The 18,966-nt window shown below is 42.1% G+C and overlaps 1 long non-coding RNA gene across 3 annotated transcripts in view; it reads left to right on the forward strand.

Moving 5' to 3' along the window:
- The window catches only part of LOC104912184, a 33,661-nt gene that overhangs the window by 3,092 nt on the left and 11,603 nt on the right, over positions 1–18,966 (forward strand). For 2 of the 3 annotated variants that reach the window (XR_004160661.1, XR_794451.3), the window contains exons 2-3: positions 14,406–14,451; positions 17,898–17,961. This is a non-coding gene — a long non-coding RNA (uncharacterized LOC104912184). Of the gene's footprint in view, positions 1–20; positions 452–14,405; positions 14,452–17,897; positions 17,962–18,966 lie in introns of those variants that run through there. The other variant, XR_004160660.1, reaches the window with a different exon arrangement.

Here is an 18,966-nt window from a genome sequence, read left to right on the forward strand (position 1 = left end):
GTGGCCTCGGGGGTGGGGTCTGTCCCGCACCTCCCCCCTGCGCGGCAGGAGAGGGGCGGTGGGTGTTCGTGCGCTGCGAGAATGGGGCTCAGTGTCCTTTGTGAGCCGCACGAGGCTGGCAGGGCGGTGGAGGTGCAGGGCTCGGGGACGTCCTGCTGCAGGCGGTGGAGAATCCCAGCGCTGCTTTGGCTGGGAACGGGAGGTCTCGGGGTTGGGTGGACCAGTTATTTGGGTGATGCAGACCACGTCTGCCAGGGGTCAGCGGGTTACCCAAAGGCAAATGTTTGCAGAAAGGTATTGATTGCTGTGGAGCCTTTCCCAGGGGCTCATCCCACACTGCCCACCGCTAAGAAACCATCCTGGACCCGGGTGCTGGAGAAGTACCTGGCTGGAAGCAGCGTTTGGTTGTTCTCCGATTGCTGACTGCTGACCCCAAGGCTGTGCTCTGCTGGTGAGCAATGTTCCCTGTCCTTCTGAAGTGGGGATGTTGAGTTGTTTGGAAAGCAAACAGAAAACCTGGAGGAGGGCTGCTGCCTAATGACTGCCAGTTGCTGCTTTCTGCTCAGGTGACTGTGGCCTGTAGTGTTTTTACCCCTGCAAATGGAAGTGAGATCTTCATACACAAATGCTATAGTTCTCCCAGAGCCCCTGTCTCTTCTCTAAGGATGGGATGTGCGAAAACTGTGGGCTGGCCCCAGGCCAAACCCACAGACAGCTCCAGTAACCCCAAGTGGTACCCTGGGGTAAACTTTATGATCTATAGCAAAATAGGGAGCTGACTGTGAGCAGGAGGGGGCCCTGGTGTGGCCTCTGATGGAGGCAGGGCCACAGCCAGTGATGCAGCCACAGCAGGGGAGAGGAGCCCCACACCTCCGGAGCGAGGATTGCTGCTGGGGAGAGCCAGCACACCAGTGCCTCGCTTCTTCAGTGCTCTCACACCATGAATGGTGTTTTTTTTTTTTTTTTTGCTCAGGAAAGGAACTTGTCCCATTTTACATCCTGCCTGCCAAAAATGGCACTGTATCTTCCACTGAATCTTGAAAGCTCTGGCTTTCTGCAGACAGATTTCCCCCAGGGAGCTGCTGGTTGGGATACAGGAGGAGGGAACCATTCACAGCTACCACTTATTTAAAACAAAGGAGCAGTTCCATTATCTCTTTTTACAAGTCATCGCGGATGCTCTGGTTCCTTTGCATGCCTGGGAGTGAAGCAGCAGCTCCATAATTGCCTTGGGATCAGCTAGGGGGTACAGGAGTTGTCCTTTCCCTCAGTTGCCAGGGCAGGAGCTTGAACTAGCTTGAACATCCTTGCAGTCCTACTTTGCTTGTGCATTCTTCTTTCCGTGTACAAATGGGGCACTGGAGCTTGTTTGTGGAGCACTGGAGCTCCTGGCCACATTTGGAGTGTCCCTCATCATATCTCCTGATCTCTATGGACTGAGTTGCAGGGCATGTATCCCAGGAGTAGTTTTGAGAGGGTTTCCTTTGCAGGTCTCCCCCCATCCATGTTTGCTTTCCCATGGTGTTGATGGTGGGTTCATAATCTCAGAGCTTTCATAGCCTCAAGCCTTAAGTGTGCATGCATTTGCAGAATTCCTTCAGCAGTGGCCAGGTATGTCAGGCTTCTCTGGGGTTCTGATATGTACTGCACACAGAGCAGTCACATGAGTAGTAGTTATGGTTTCTCAGACATGGAGAAGTGGGTAACTAGTCACCTTATCTGCTTTTATTGCTTTTATAAAAGTGTTTGCTGAGCCTTGAATAATGCAAGCTCAGTACAAATGTTTTCAGATCACTGATTTAATCACTCATTTTCTGTGCAAAGATCTCTACCACCCTTTCCCAGCATCCACTCTTTCTGTGGGAAATGGTTGCTGAATTCCTGGTGCTCTGTGTTGTAGGGATGTGGGGAGGAAATGGTGTCCCTTCTCCCTCCATGTTGTATCAGGAAAAATACTACTGAGACTGGGGGATCTTCCAGCCAAAAGCATCTGTCAAGTCACTGGGTGGTTTCCATTGGCTCCATGCATGACACGGTGCCCTTGAGAGGCTGCTGCTCTGCTCAGGTGCTGGTATGGCACTGTCCTGCCCTGGCATGTGTTGGGAAGTGGAAGATGAGAAACGGATCAGTAACTGGTGGTGGACATGGGCTAGAGGAGCCAAATGCATTTGCAATTTGGAATCGTGGATGCATGTGCAGAAGCAGTGTGGCTAGCACTCATCCATGTGCTGTGCTCCTGGTCCACCTGCTTCTCCATACGGTGGGGAAAGGGCCCACCTGGGCTCTGCTGGTGAGCAGCAGGACGCCTGGAGCTGCAAGCGCTCAGTAGCTCGGAGCTGATCTCCGTTCTGTGGAGATGGGAGGTTTGCAAAGCAGCCAAGACTGAGTGAGGGCAGGACCAGCACTTGGACTGCAAAAAGAAAATTGGGTGGGAGCCAGATAAAAAATGCCTCCTGAGACTGGCTGGGGAGTTGTTTTTCACTTCTAATATTTCCTGGTCCATGCACTAGAAGAATTGGGCCAGCCAAGCCCGGAAAGTTGTTTCCTCAGCACTCAGTGATGCAGAACCAGTTCAGGAAAGTGGGAGAGAGTGTTTTGCTGGGGCCTTGCATCATCACCAAAGTGCTAGAATAGGGGAAACTAGGCAGATACTGCCTGCACAGGGATGTGAGCTGTGTGAATTTTGCAGTCTGCAACTTAGATTCTCTTTGGCTTTGCTTCAGGGATAATGGCTGAATGTGCAATTTAGTAATGTGATTTTCCCAGGTTTTATGGAGGTGATAGTACAATCAGGATCCACTCGGTTAGTCTATACTGGATCCCTCTTGAGCTGGGTTAGCCAGGGCATTCATTCCTTCCTGGTTTGTACCTTCTGGAGCAGAGATTCAGATCCAGTTCTCAGTTTTGTGAGACTGTTCCTTTAAGGCAAGCCACAGCCTTGTTCTCGCTGGCTTGATTTCTAACATGTGTTGGCTACATGATCTTTAGTCAGGAAACAGCAGCCCCCCCGGGATGTGAAATCAGCGCACACAGCTCAGAAAGGTCTTTGCTAACCTTTCTGGTATGCTCTCTCAAACATTTGTCTTTCGATTTGAATTGATCAGTTCCTCTGCCAAGCCTTATGCGAAAAATCTTCTTCTGCACCAGATTGTACTCCCAAGGCTCAATAGGAAGCCTAGTACTTCCAGCTGATGCACTGAATCAGCTCATCTTCCTGACCAGTCTGCCTCAACTATGTTGAGAATCCACATCTGTGTCAGGCTCAGTTCTACCCTCAGGAAGAACCTCTGCTGGGATGGTGGAGACCAGCCCAGAAAAGACACAGTGGTTCACCTTATCCTTGTGGCAGCATGCTATTTTACCTTGTAGCAGGAACCTGGGAAACTGGACTGGCAGTGATGTGTCTCAGCCCTTCTGTGCCTCAGTTTCCCTCTGCTCAACATAGGTTTTCAGAGGACCTGTGTGGTTGCCCATGTGCTTGAGATCCCTGGCAGGAAGACGCTTAGCTTGGGCAATGCTCTGGTGTATGTCCATCTTATGGGATGCTGCACGGACATACCCTGACTGAGTGCATTCAGACAAAGGGGGGGAAGGCTGATTTGGATGCAGATTAAAGGCTCCGAGAAAACACACAAATAGCAGGATTGCTCTCAGGGTGCTCATTATATAGAAATAGTGCAAAGGAACAGATGCCAACAGGGAAATGCTGGGATGCTGGTCCCCACTCCTACAATCAGTTTCAGGCTTTTCAAGAAGTGGTGTTTTCCTTTGCCATGTTTCCAAGCAGAAATTGCCATTCCTCCACCCGGCATGGGCAAAAAGAGCTGGAGATGGCTGCGGCAGACCTGCTGCTGCTTGAACAAAGAGATGATTAAAGCCAGGCCTCTTATCTCCTCCACCCAGAATACCAGAGATTTTACAGTGCATTTAACTTGCCCAAATTTCACCTGTGCCTTAGAGACAGATAAACAGGAGGAGGGGAAGGGGTAGGAGAAGGACACTTTGGGGTTTATCCCTTGGTGATGTGGCTGTGGGCTTACTAAGAGCAGGCACACAGCCCACAGGCAGGGTTTGTGCTGGGGGTTTTTTGGGTCACAGGGACATTACTGAGGAAATGTCAGAGGAAATGGCCAATGCAGCAGATGCTCTTGGAAAAAAATAAAGCCTCAATTCAGAATGGAAGAGATTGAAGTGTTTTAGCTTGGGGCTGATGGTGCCCCTTTGCCCTCCCAGGGGGCCACAAGAGTGAGTGTGGGAGGGCATGGTTTAGCTGGCCTGGCTGTTCAGGCTCTGGCAGCTGCAGGCACTAAAGGAGGCACACGTACCATGGGGCTGCACAGAGGTTCCCTGTGCCAGCGGGCCCAGGAAGGGGCAACTTGAGCAGACATGACTCAGCACCCAAACCACTTGACTCAGCACCCAAACCACTTGACTCAGCGCCCAAATGCTGGCTGACAATGCCAAAGTGGTGATGCAGCAGTCTCTCTGCACCCAGTCCCTCTCTGGGATTGGCAGTCCCAATCTGCCTGAGACCACAGGTGAACCAGCAGAAAATTTCCCCAGCCAACCCCAAAAGTTTTCATGATGGAGGGATCTGTGTTTATGAGAGACATGTAGAGAAACACTTCCTCAGCCATATCCCAAATGTCCTTCTGGAAAGGGAGTCTCAGCTCCTGGGGAGGGAGCAGTGGGGCAGAACAATGCAAGTCCATTTCAGAAGTGGTCCTACAGGGTGTGCAGGAGAGCTGTGTCTGCCTAGTTGTTCAGATCACACACAGCTGATGCTGTCAGTAAGGCCTGTGGAAGGTTTTTTTTATAGTGCATATAAAGTCCTTTGCTGCCCATGTTGAAAAGAGTGTGGCAGTGTTCATACCACAGTTCTGGCAGTTTATCTAATGGACACTTGCTTTTTAGTTTTGTCCTAAGGGCACCTGAGTCAGCATTGGACTGACCTCAGAGAGAGCAAAACCCCAAGATCTCTGTGCTCCTCTTTCCAGCACACACAGACACAGACATGCACAGCGTATGCTTTCTCTGCAAGGCACACAGACCCTTTGTTGTGTTCTAGGGAATCACGCAAACCATATGGAGGCTGCGAGGGGGACAAATTTCAGTGGTTGGAGCTGACTCAGAACTTCCCACCGCAGATTTCCTGCTGGCTCAGGGCTTTTTCAGCCTTCTCCCCTCCCTATCCCCAGAACTATTGAGCTCCTTGAGAGGAGGCTCATGTACATCCACTACCCATGGAGCTGCCAAAGGTCCCTCCCTTCTTGTCAAGGCAGCTCAAGGGGCAGGGTGTACTCATGATCTAGAAGTATTTTTGTAGAAACATCCTTCTGGAAATCACTGGGTGCACTTCGCCTGTTCTGGCCAGTTTATTTGAAACCTCAATTTCTGGAAGCTGTGATAGAAAGCTGGTTTGTGTAGTTTCCTGCAAACTGGCAGGGTCTGGGTTGGCTCAGCTCAGCTTCTCCTCTCACACAGTGTAACTCTCCCTGATTCAGCTATAGGATCCATCTTTGCACGTCAAGGAAAGATGTTTCTATCTTAGGATGGCTGCTGTCTCCTCTAAACTGGAACACTGGGATGTTACGCCTGTCTGTTTCTGGGCTGCAGAGAATAAAAGGAAGCTCTGGGTTTTGCAACATCCTGGCAAAGCAGAGCATAAAAAGAAAAGAAAAGAAAAATAGGACAGCCTGAGCCCAGCCATGCAACACCCAGCTGAGGTCTTGGAGCATCAGCTGCCCATGTGGGCCAGCTGTGCTTCCTGTCCACCACCTCCACATCCTACTTTCCTAGTTCTCATTCAGCACAGCTGTCTCTGCTCTTGCTTTCAGAGTAGGAAGTGAAACCCAGGAACAGCACAGCAGAAGGCATTTGGGCAGCCCTTGTCTGCTGCTGCCCTTGTCTTCCTTCTGTATAGGATTACATCCATGAAGATCTCTACGTGAAAGGAACATATCTTGTGGTGGAGGGAAGGGTGGTTGTATGTTTTGAGGTTCCGATTTCGTGGCATCAAGCTGTGTGCTAGGAGACATAGTGGGTGGTTTCATTTTCCAGTCTGACCAAAGCACCCCCAGTCCCTTTTCCTTCAGAGCTGCAGGTCTAGGAAAGGCTGTTTCTGTGATGCTCGGCAGGCAGCTGAGTTTCTGTGGAATGGGGAGAGCAGATCGTGAGTTTTCCTGATTATCTGAACTTGTAGTTATGCAGATCTAGCAAACAGCCCTGGCTCTGCCTGCTTACCCTGCCTAGGGTAAAACTGCACCTCCAAGCCTGGGCAGAGGAGCAGCCAACCCTTGCTGTGCCCTGGCAGTGGGTCAGATAGGCTTTTTCCATCTAGACAGCACAAAGACAAGGATGCTATGTATAAAGACCCCGAACTTCCTCGTGACTGCTCCAGAAGTCCCTTGCCACGGCCAGGGCCAACTGGAGACTCACACAAGATATCAGGATGCCACCTGCCTGCCCCTTCCTGGCCCATGCAGAAGGCCTGGCAGCAGTGCTGCCGTCGGGCTGGGTCCTGGAGCTGGCAGCATCCCCAGCCCCTGGTGGGAAGCAAGGAAGGAAGGAAGGAAGGCCGGCCCAGTTCCTCCTCCTCGCCGGTCTTCCGCATCCGAGCGGGCCGTGTCTGACAGCCGGTCTCCATGCTCCCTCTAGTGGCAGAGCCCGATAGCACAATGTTGCGGTCAGAGCCACAGGAGGTTGTCGTCTCCATTGCAGGGCAGTGAGGGCAGTATTTCCTGCCTCCTGCTGGCAAGGTTTCCACCCGTACCCTTTATCTTATACATGTCAATAGAAGTACTGAAATGCATCCTCCCAGAGAGATGCAGGTCCCAGTGGAACTAAGCATAATCCTCCTTAGCACAGTTCAGAATAAGAGATGCTGGCTAATCTTTCCTGTGATCGTGTGCTCTATTTGAGGGGTATATGCTGAAAATACTAACTATAAGTATTTATTTTCTAATGTGATTTGAAATGCCAATGAATGTTGGATGAGATAAATGACTCTGAAATAGTTTTTAGTAGTCAGGTGCCACATTTTAACTTACTGATTATTTCCAAGTGAGCAAGAAATTATCAAGAACATAAAATAGAAGAATTAATTTCCTACTTGTATTTTCTCAAATGTTTCTTTAACTCCCCCCCCTCGACCCCACTCCCAAATAACATTTCAGCAATCTGCATTTGTCATTTGCTAACAATAGGGTCACTCCAACATAATATTCCAGACAGGAAATCACGTACTGTATAAATAGGGCTCCAACGTAGACAACATTCTTTTGATTTTAGATTGTTTCAAGGGTGGGACTTTCAAGAACAGCTATTCATTCTCCTTCCTTATAAGCAATTAGTAAATTTTTGAAGTGATGGATTCTTCACTGTCTCACCCGAGACCTGACAATAATTTTTTCCCATTTAAGGAGCCCTTGCACTGTGGTAGAAACACTAAATATTTGTAGGTATTTCCCATACGTGTTCTGGGTCATCATTCTCCAAATTGATGTATGCTTTCAAAGGGGATCTGTTCTCTCTCCTAAATTGGAACAACTTCTGTGATTCAGCAGTATCTGTCTGATGGTGACAGTGATGTAAGGAAACTCACATTTGGTATTTGAAGTCTAGATAGAATTAAAATGGAGGTGATAAAATTATGTCATAAGCATTCAGATAGGTAAGTTGATACCCTACTGCTATCCGAAGGCTCATAAACAGATGGACTACTTTGACAGAGTAATGTGGAAACAACAAAGAAGCAAACAATTCTTTGATGTTGTTTCATCAAACTTTTAGCACACAGGATTGTGCTTTCTTTGGGTCTGCACAGAACACTGCATAGAGTACAGATAGAATACAGAGCACAGAGTAACACTTCTTCAGTTTTGAAGGAACATAAATTGTATCACAGCAACAGAGATTGTGCATGGTCACAGCCAGTACTAGGAATGAGTAACTTACTAAGAGTGATTTAAAAGAATAATCTGGTTGTGACTTATTCTGGTGCTTTTCTCTGCTTCTACCTGTGATATTTTTTTGCTGAACAGCTGGAAAATGTAAGCACATTCAGAGGAGCCAAGTATGCTTATGTGGGCTGTTTTATCCATTCCGTTTCCTCAGAGGCAAAACTTATTGTATGTATGTGCTCTTTTAAACTAAGGCTGATAGAACTGTTTTCTGTCTTTAGTGCACACGCTCTACCTTATGCATTCATATTCTATCGCCATCTCTGCCTGAGTTGTACAGTTACGGCCCAATTAAACCTCAGTAACTGCAGAGAGCAACATATTTTTGATTATGACGATTATTTACGCTAACATAACCTGTGAAGTGAGTACATAAAATCCTGGCAATGTCCTCTGCGAAGAAAAATAATCTCTAAAGAAAACATTGATAACTTGAGTGCTTTCTGCTTTCTAAGTAATCATTGCAATTATTAGAAATTTTCACAGTGTTAAAATGGTTCAGAAGAGTCATGGCTTAAAGTCTTCTGTTTCTGAAGATACTAAACTCAAGGTTAAGGAAATGGGATGAGATACATGATTTGTAATTGTGTTTTAGAGTTTATACACGTAGCTGTGATTTAAAGAATATTACATTTGTTAGGTACTCATTTATTTTCTGAGAATTGATGCTTTGAAAGATGAAAGCAGAAAGAGGAAATAATATGAAAACAAATGAAGATTAAAAAAATAAATCTCTCAAAATAAGAACAAAAAAAAAAAAAAAAAATAGCCTTTCAGGAGGAACTTTCCCTCTCCAGTTACCTCACACTGATGGCTTTTTGGAATAGCCAATTTCCATCAGCTCAGTGTTTTTAGAATTCAAACTGTATTTGAGTTCATTATTACTCTTATTACCATGAAACGAGTTCTGGGCTGATGGATCTCTCACCGCCACGTCCCATCTATTTCGGGGCATTTGCTAAGAATATTGGGAAAATTCTGATCAACATCCAACATGCAGTTCTTAAATTTCAATCTTTAGGATAACAAATAAAACCCATACTTACCTAGGGAAGTGAGATGCAATAATACCAGCTGATAAGATGTGCACTAATATTTTCCACAAGTTTGGCCTTTTACTTTGTCATGTAATGAGATTTTATATCTACAAATGTAGATTTTATATATATATTTATATAAAACAGACACACTCTGTATGTATGTGCATGTGTACATGTGCTATGTACATGTATATGTAAAGGCATATGTATATATGTCTAAGCACTTATTGTAATGAGAATCTGACATTAGTCTCACAGAAAGAAAAGAAGTAGCTTGAGATAAAGCTCACTTTGAAGGCCACAGATCTAATGGTACATTTTCCTAACAGATATCCAACCAAAAAATGACATAGTGAAAGAAACCCCTCTGAAGAGGAAGTTTAGTTGAGTCAGAAGCATTTTGAGAAGTTAGACCAATGCTTGTGAAATGTTGTCTGGATGTTAGTAGTGCCCAGACCACAATGATTTTCCTTTGCAAAGCAAGTCTGCTTCCTCAAAAGCATTTATAAAAGCTTTTTGAAGATTTAAGTGGAACTGTCTGATGTAGTTCTGGGAGTTTGACTGATTTCCTTATTTCCCCAATTCAGAAAATGTCATTTCTGTGGCAAAACTCTAATGAGTAAATTTATCTTGGATACAGAAAGACCTGAGCAACCTGTTTTCTATTGCCTTCATTTCTTTTCTTCCCCAGGCAAGAAATTTATCAGTTTTTTCATAGGCAGTTGACCAAAGGTTCTCTGGTCAGTGCAGGATCTGAATTTGAATCTCTCATATCTGAATTTGAATCTCTCATGTCCTGTGCAGTTGCTCAAATAGGAAAACGCCTGGGCAAAGTAAGCCCTTCCTCTTTAACATGAATGTTGTACCTTTAATCTAAAAATTCTCCATGAAGATATTAAGGCAGTACATTTCCACAGAAAGTTATTGCCTTGGCAAAAGTGTGTTTATGACAAAAAATGGAGTAACAGTGAAAAATCCTAACCAGTTATACTAACCATTGTGATAAGAATTCGTTATTATAATAAATATATCCTGGAAATACTGGAAAAAAATGTCTGTTATGCAAAATGTCACTAGTAAGACTTCAATAACATGAGGTCTTTGCTGCTGTACTAAAGCATCATCTGGTGACTAAGTGATCTGCAGTCCAGAAGCAGATAGGTGGCTTCCTGAGCTCTCCTGGCAGCTGTTTGCTTTGGAGACTGTTCTGAGATATTCTGCATTAGACTTGTCAAAGAACAACACAGGAAATCTCTTCTTGCTTATTAGACCATATACTCATTTTGGATTTTTGGTTCAGAAGGACATATCTTCATAGCTGCAGCTGCTTCCTGAGTATAGGCTGACTGATGTAGGTAATTTTAGCACATTTTAGCACATTTTAGTACATTTCACATGGGAATAAACTGTCTCCACTTTGAGAAATTTCTCTCACACCTCAGAGTGCAGTGCAAGTCCAGAGCTGTGACACAGTTCCCTGAAAGGCAGACAAAACTTCCAGAACTGTAAGATGACTCTTAGCATCCTATGAGTGACCCCAGAGCGGTGACTATGAAGGAGCAGTTACCTAATTGCGGAACCATTCATGCAAATTGAAATAGAATTAGCACTCACATTTTAATCCAATCATTGTGTAGAACATTTGCAACCCTAGCCTTTTAAAAAGCAAAGGTAACAATTAATCTTCGCTTGCTGAAGTTTTTTCTGTACATGACATTTCACACTGAACTATTAACTTATAATTACTGATAGATGCTTATTTCATTAGGAGATCATTATTTTCTGAAGTAGTTGTGCAGTTTCCTTTGAAACTGCAGGAGAAAACTTCTGCTTTTCTGTGTAAGTGCATGTGTGTGTGTGCCTTTATTCTCACACTTAATTCATTCCCCTATATCCATTCGAGTTTAGAAGATCTGTTTTTAAAGGCATCTCTCTGATAAATAAGTTTCTCTCCGCTCAATATTTTTTCCTGTCAAGCAAGTTAAGTTTAACTCTCCTTTGTGTTAGAATAAAACGCTGATGGATATTGGTTTGCATAGATCTCATAAGAAGCAGAAAAGATGATTTAATATTTTGTATTTGCAGTGGAGGAAAAGACTTGGAGAAAAATGACAGCATTCAAGATTTCTTGCCACCGCTAGACTGAAAATTGGTGTGATTTTTTGCTTTGCTTTAGTTACCTTTGGTTTTGCTTGCTGCTTTTTATATGATCCCCACTGAATTTAAAAGTAATTAAGCTAAAAATTCACTAAAATAGGTGACTTTATTTTCAGGCTCAGAAACTTCTGCATCAGTAAAAGTTGGGCTTATGATGGTCTGCAGTACAGACACATATTCTCCTTCTTCACTTAATTTACTGTTATCTTCGTGATTTTCTGTAGGGGGCAATAGGCAATAACAAATGCCTCCTCTCACACTTTAAATACAAACAGAAAAACTGCAGGCAAAATGCTGGCTTTACCAAGTCGATTAGAAGTCCAGAATGTGAATTATAGTCCTTTATTGTGGGTCTTTATGCGTGTAAGATAAGAGATAACCTGCTATTAATCTAAAAAACTGGCTAAACATTTGTTCTGATTCTCCAAACTGTTCTGATTTTCCTATATGAAAGTTCTCTTTTGGTACTTCAAGGGAGTCCTATTTTCTGCATTGCTTAACACACACACATACAGTGCATAAATTAAAGGAACCCTGTGGGCACAGTGTAATGCCAATAATAAAGAAAAAAGAAGCAGCCATTTCATATCTCTAACAGACGATTCTATATGAAATGAGCATGTTTCTTTTGAAATAAAACCGGCCCTGGTCTGCGGAGGTATTTAAGAGCTGTGTGGATGTGGTGGTTAGGGACATGGCTTAGTGGTGGACTTGGCAGTGTTAGGTTGATGGTTGGACTTGATGACCTTAAGAGTCTTTTCCAATCTAAATGATTCTATGACTCGGTGACCTTTGCAGTGAACCTGTGCAGACTTTACCTGCAAGTCTAGATCTACTAACTCTCCAGGGGCTTAAGAGCTATTGCGTTAAAAACGAAAACAAAGCAAAGCAAACAAAAAAACCCCAAAGCAACAACAACAAAACCCAACCAACCAAGCAACAAAAAAACAACAACAGCAAGCAAACCAACCAACCAAAAAAAAAAACAAAAAAAAAAAACCCCAAACCACCCTGAACATGGCAAAGATTTATTTGACTACACTTCTGAATAATTCAGTTTTATAATAGACAACATAGTTATCAGGGAGGGCAGAATAAAGTAGAAAAGAGTGATATACGTCCTTCTTCTGCCCGCACATCCATGTGATGCAGATGTTTCAGCTCACTCAGTGACTGCAGCTGTGCTGAGCACAGTGGCCATTCCCTTTGGCTGTCCTTTCCACCCCCCCCTGTGGCTTCCCCTCCTCCTCCCCCAGCCTTTGCTGAGGTGCTGGTCCTGCATTACCTAAGAGCCAGCATTATTTCCCTAAGCACAGAGCTCCCTAAATAGCTCCTTTACTCCTTCCAGTCCTGTTTATTTTTCTCCTTGATCAGATGATTGTCAGCAAACAACCTTTCTTTAATTAGCAATAGCAATATCGAGACATTTTCTATTTGAATAGCATTTGACATGATTTAGAATAGAATTCCTGCCAAAAAGCTATGCTGCTGCATCCTTAACTTTGCCCTTCTGTATGACCCAAGCAAAATCCCATGAAGGGAATCTTCCTCGATCTTTCTCTAGCTCTCACTGCACATAGCCAAGAGGATTTTATCTTTAGTGGTTGTGCATGGCATGAAACATGAATATTAATAGGTGAGAAGAGGAAATGAAATTCAGATACAAGATTTTTCTTATTGGTTTTGATTGTTCCAAGTGAAAATACAAAATGCAAATATGAAGCTACTATAAACAATAAAACATAAAAGATAAAAAAGAAAAAAGTGTATTACTAGGTTGTAGTACCAAAAAACTGTATACATGAATTGAAACATCAGAAGTGACTTCAATTCCCATTCAAGCACAATGATGTCCTCTAGCACAGAAAAAAAGAAGTTTCTAAATTTACAGATTGAAGTGGTTGTGCATTGGTGTCAGGAATATATTTAGAATGCAGTATTCCTTCGAGGCTACTTTTTGTGTCATACAGTATCAGATTCCAGTGTGTTACATGGGAAGCAGTATTTCTCTGTAGGGTTTCTTATGCCAGGATGCTCCTCAGCAGTTTATTAACATAATTCATTGGCTTTCCATACATTTAGTATTCACTCTTTAGGAAGTTTTTCTACCAAAGATTCTTTGCTGTCATCCACATCTCTGTATAGATACTGACTTCATATCCTTTTAACCTCATATTCTAGTTTGATTGAGATGGGATCACTAAATTCTGCATAGAGAAACAAGATCATCTCAAATCACCGGAAAGCAAATATGTTACTGCATTGTATTTGTAGCTTATTGAAATAAAAGAAAGACATTCATTATGAGCCTAATGTCCTTAGAAGGCAGTTTTAATATGTTTAGAGTTACTGCTCTCTAATCACCATGCGAATGCTCTTTGAAGAATCTCATAAATCTTCAGGAGATATAATTGTACTTTGCAACGAGGAGTCTTGAAGTAAGACTCTCTAGTATTTAAAAGATGAGACTTAACATGGAAATTTTTATTCCTTACTTTCATTTGCTGCAAACCTGTTTAGCTTTGAGTAAGCACGCATTCTGCTGACCTTATCCTTACAGTGTATGATAGATCTATGACCTGTGTAGGCGTCTGGAGAATAAAACTCATTGCTAATTGTAGTTGGATACTTCACCAGCAAGGCCCACGTAAGCATGTAAATAGATGTATGCTCAGATAACAGGCTGGCTGTATAAAAAAGCAACTTCTTTATGTGAGAGCTGCTCCAAAAGTAATGCCTCCTATTTTATTATATTGACCAATGACATCAAAGGTGAATTTTGGTGGATGGGAAGGTTGAGCCTTAACACCAGTATTCTGTTTCCTTTTGTTGTCATGTGACAGATGGCAGCACAGGGGCAGTCTGACAAAATGATGTCTGATATGGAAATGTGTATGAAGCAAAGGGGTGGAATTGAATTCCTCCATGTTGAAAAAATGTCGTCAATTGATTTTCATCAATGCTTGCTGAATGTTTATGGAGAACAAAGAGTGGATGTGAGCATGGAGGTGTGGTGGCTGGTGTGTTTCAGCAGAGATGACAGTGATTTGAAAGAAAAGCAATGTTCTAGATGACTACGAACAGCTGTTGCAGGCTTTTATGAGTGTGGAATGAAGGCTCTTGTTCATCACTGGTGAAAATGCATAGCTAATGGTGGTGGCTATGTTGGAAAAGGGTGTTTTGTGCTGAGAATTGGCTTTATCAAACAGTGTTATTGTCTTCTTTCTATCTGTTTTCATTTTCACAGGAATAAATAGAAGGCACAACTTTTGGAGAGACCTGCATAACACTGGGTAATGTAACATTTTTTTGGAAGAATGTCTAGGATCACAAATTTTAATTTCTCTCATGTGTAAATTAGGAATTACTGAGAACAGTTGATTTTTAGCACTTTCAAAACAGAAAAAGTGGAATGTGAATATTCTATATTTTTTTACTTTGTAAAATAATTTGTATAAGTTGTAAAAGGTTCAGTGATTGCTCAAAGATGTCATATTTTCTTCAAGTTATTAATCGGCTGTTGAAAAACATGTTTTTATTTTAATCCTTTTTGATTAAAAATGTTGTAATTCTTAGATGAGGGTGCAGGCAGTTTCCTAATCACTAGTGTAAGAAAATTGTTTAGTTTCTTGTGTGACAGCTAATAGATCTATTTGGGTCGTTCTGTTGCCAGTGCAATGTACCTATCTCCACAATGCAGCTGTTTTGGCATGTTTGTAACAAAAATTAGAAGAGTTTAGCATAAAAAGAGGTTTTTGTGCTGTTTTTCTCTATTAGTCTGATATAAGCTTCTAAATCACAAAGTCTTCCATTTCATACATAAGTCTTTCTCCCTCCCACTTGAGTTCAGAGCCAACATGCTCTGTGCAGCAGTATGGCACACGGTCTAGTTTCCAGCCTTGATGAAAGGGCAGGAGTGATACAAGCTCAAGGCAAACAGTACACTTTACATGGTCTGCCTTGATCAGTCAAAGGCCCAAAGCTACACTGAATTGTTTTTCTCACTAACTGTTTCCCCTCTTGACCACAATGCCACGAGGTATCACCTTGGTACTTTCTTCTAATAATGTTCCAACTTTATGAAATGAAAGTATTACATCGTGTCTAGATTAACTGTGTCAGCTTGTTCTTCTAGGCATGAAAATAATATGTTGTCAAAAGCATGGAGAAATACAATCCATTTAACCTATAGGTGATGTGATCTTTAAAAGTAATGTGTAGCTGTGGGAGAACCAACAAACATCCCCCTGAAGTGTGATTGTAATAGAAAATGAAGAGTCACAAAGTACTGACATGCCTTACAACTAGGAATCAAAGCTCAGCAATTTACCCAGAAAACTTTTACATCTACAGCTGCAGTGTACCTTGTTGTGACTAGCTCTTACATTCTGACAATCCCTTGTGAAATGTCTGTTCTACTTCAAGCAACTTTTTTAACATGGCACTAGTATCACTGTTTTCATGGTATACAGAATTAGGCTTTTTCCATAAAGCCTGGTGTGTAAAATCATGAAACAAGTTAGGTATTTCTTCTAGGTCTGATTACAAAACACTTTTTTGGGTTGTTTCCAGAAGTTTTCCTGTTCAGATGATCTTATTACCTGTGCCCCTTGGAGCTGTTCCTGACAATATGAATTCATTAGTCTAAAAATGAGATTTATTAACTGATGGTTCCCATTGAAGTCTGAAAGGGAAATGTGTGAGCAATGTTATTACCATCTGTAGGAAGGAAAATCTCCTGTCAAAGCTCCTTTCACAGTATTTGAGGACGAGAACTTGTTCTCTAGATAAATGCACATGTTAATTGGACAGGATTGTCATCAATGGAACATTTAAGAATTTGCTGCTGGAGGTGAATGTATGAAGGGAGGAGTGAGGGAGGAGAGACCTGAGCCAAGGGTTTGTAATTATTTTTCTGCAATGGGTCATGGGCAGTAATGTCCCTTTGAGATCTTCCACGTGTGCTCATACCTACCAAAGAATATTGTTTCATGACAGACTTCGTTATATCTTCAGACAAAGTTAGGTAAAAAAGTTATTTTGGTCATTTTAGAGCAACAGTCCAGGTAGATTTGTATATTGTTTAACAAAATCAACAGAATTGCTAAAAATGACAGGAAAAAATAAGATTGAACTTATGTCACTCTTAACATATACTTTATATTATATTTATATATATTTAAATATATTTATAATATTTTTCCACACAATATCTTCCTCATGAAAGCTATCATTTGTCACATTTTCTTTTCAGAGTTCTTGGCATTTATCAGTTAAAAACATCAAAATTAGAAAAAAATTATCCTTGGTTCTAAAGTGAAAAAAAAAATCGGTAAATAATTACAGAGAAATTATGGTTTCTATTATTGAATATTAGAGAAATTCTTATATCAGAATGCTCAAGTGATAATGCTTTAACAAAACAAGCTCTTAATTCCCCACCAGGATTCACATTTTATTACTAAGATGCAAGTTCAAATTAGACAGACAATAACCTGTGTTCTGCTTTCTCTTGTATCTACATTAGATATGTATAACATACTGTTTATAAGGCCTGACAGAAGGCTCAGCTTTTTAAGGAACAGGGACTAATAATCTTGGAAAACATTTTCTTCAACTTCTGCTCCACTTTATTTAGGAATTTTGTGGCTAGATGAGCTTCTAACATGCCCTATTCTTCCACCCAGAAATGCTGCCAGATGGGATTAGAGGCCTTTGGTCATTTGCCCAGGAGTCCTGAATGATCCATAAAATACTCAGAGCAGTAAATAGTTCTGAGAGAACTGTGGATGTCCAGCAATCCCAGACAAATGGCCAGTGATCACGTACAGATCAAAAGCATGTTGTGTGAATTAAAAATGTTCCCATGTGAGTTCTGTGTAATGTTGTACCGTACGTAGACCTTTAATATTCTGTTGCTATAACAAAAAAATAAAATCAAACGTATGGTCTGTTAAACAGGAAAAAAATGGTAGATTTCAGGAGCCATTTTTTAAGAGATCAGCAGTAAAATAGATTTGCATATAAAAATACAGGAGTGTATTTTTAATTCTAAGAAGCATTATTGTTATGTTCCATGCAATAGTATGATTTCCTTAACTGGGTTTTAAAAGAAGCAAGTTCTATGTCTAAGAAATAAAGTCACTGCAGAAGGTTCTGCAAGTATGAAAGCAGTGTGCTGTAATTTACACAGGAGCATTAGCAAGCTGAACATTTTTGTGCTACAACTAAGCAGGAGCAGAAAGATGCAGTGCCTTTCTTTCAGTGCAGTGAAAAGCTTTATGGTAAGCACAAGAAGTACCTTTTTTGCCTCTTATTTCAGCTAGTGGAGGAACAAAAAAGGACAGGTAGAGATGCTGAAGAAGATCTAGTGCCAAGCTGTATCAGAGAAGAATACAATTTCTTGAATTTTTGAAATGCAAATGTATTCATGTATGGTTTATACTTAGAGAGCATAGGCACTGTGTGCAGTCAAATTAGTTTTCTAAGTGACTCTCAAGACAGAATATTCTTCATTATCATCTGTGGTCATGTTCTGCCTAGTTTCTTTAGCTCTCTCTAACAAACCTTGGCATTTGCAGAATCACAGAACGGTTGAAATTGGAAAGGACTTCTGGAGATCATCTCATCCAAACCCACTGCCAGTGCTTGATCACTCTCATAGTAAAAAAGTGTTTCTTGATGTTCAGATAAAGCTTCTTGTGTTTCAGTTTGTGCCTGATGTATCTTATCTTGTCAGAGAGCAGCACTGGGAGCGAGAAGCACTCTTGTCTGTCTCCCTCTTCTTGGCACGCTCTATTCACGTATGTACTCACATTAATAATACACACAACCTCTTCCCTAAGCTGGACAATCCAACTCTCTCAGCCTTTCCTAGTTGGAGAGGAAATCTTCTTGTGGCCCTTCGTTGGACTCTCCCCAGCATGGCATGGCTCTCTTATACTGGGGAGCCCAGCACTGGAAATAGCATCCAGGTGTGGCCTAACATTTGCTGAGTAGAGTGGAGAGAGCAGCTCCTTCAAACTGCTGCCAGTACTTTGCAGAATGGATACTGCAAAGTTAGCCTCCTTTGCAGCCAGGGCATACTGCTGGCTGATATGTAACTTGGTGTGCACTACCATCCCTTAGATTCTGCCAAGATGTTTTCCACCTAAGTGGGTTTGTAGAGCTAACTGTACGGGGTTCCGCTCAGCCCATTTCTGCAGCCTGTCAAGGTCCCTCTGGATGGCAGCAGCACCCTCTGATATATCAGCTGCTTCTCCCATGGAGAAGCATGGCAAGGTTGTGTCATCTGCAACCTTGCTGAAGGTAAACTCTGCCCCATCACTTGGATCGTTAATGAAGATGTTAATTAGGACTGGATTGCTACTAGCCCCTTCAGCCTGTTTTCAACTCACTAAATGAAAATTCTCCATATGAAAAGTAATCACTGTATTACCGATGATGGCATTTCCTAATAGTAATTCTTTACAGAACATCCCATTTTTTCCCACAGTATTTCAGAATAAATGTAAATAGGATCAAAAAATTTTTGCTGTTGCATATTGTGAAGAGAAAATGTGGGATTAATGAAAATGATGAAAAAGGGATTAATGACTTTAATATTCATTCATTAAAGCTTGTATCAAGTTTAGTAATTTCTTTTTGGAATCAGAATTGAATGTATTAGTGTAAAAGGGAACAAGGCAAAACCCACTTTTGTTGCAGAAAGGAACTTCCTTTCATTTTCTTCTTGTACGTATGACATCTGATTTGTTTATAACCCCCTAAATTTTCTTGGCCGGATTCTTGGCTCATATCAAGTTCAT

The sequence above is a fragment of the Meleagris gallopavo genome, chromosome 9, assembly GCF_000146605.3.
Source record: "Meleagris gallopavo isolate NT-WF06-2002-E0010 breed Aviagen turkey brand Nicholas breeding stock chromosome 9, Turkey_5.1, whole genome shotgun sequence".
NCBI classification, from domain to species: Eukaryota; Metazoa; Chordata; class Aves; order Galliformes; family Phasianidae; genus Meleagris; species Meleagris gallopavo.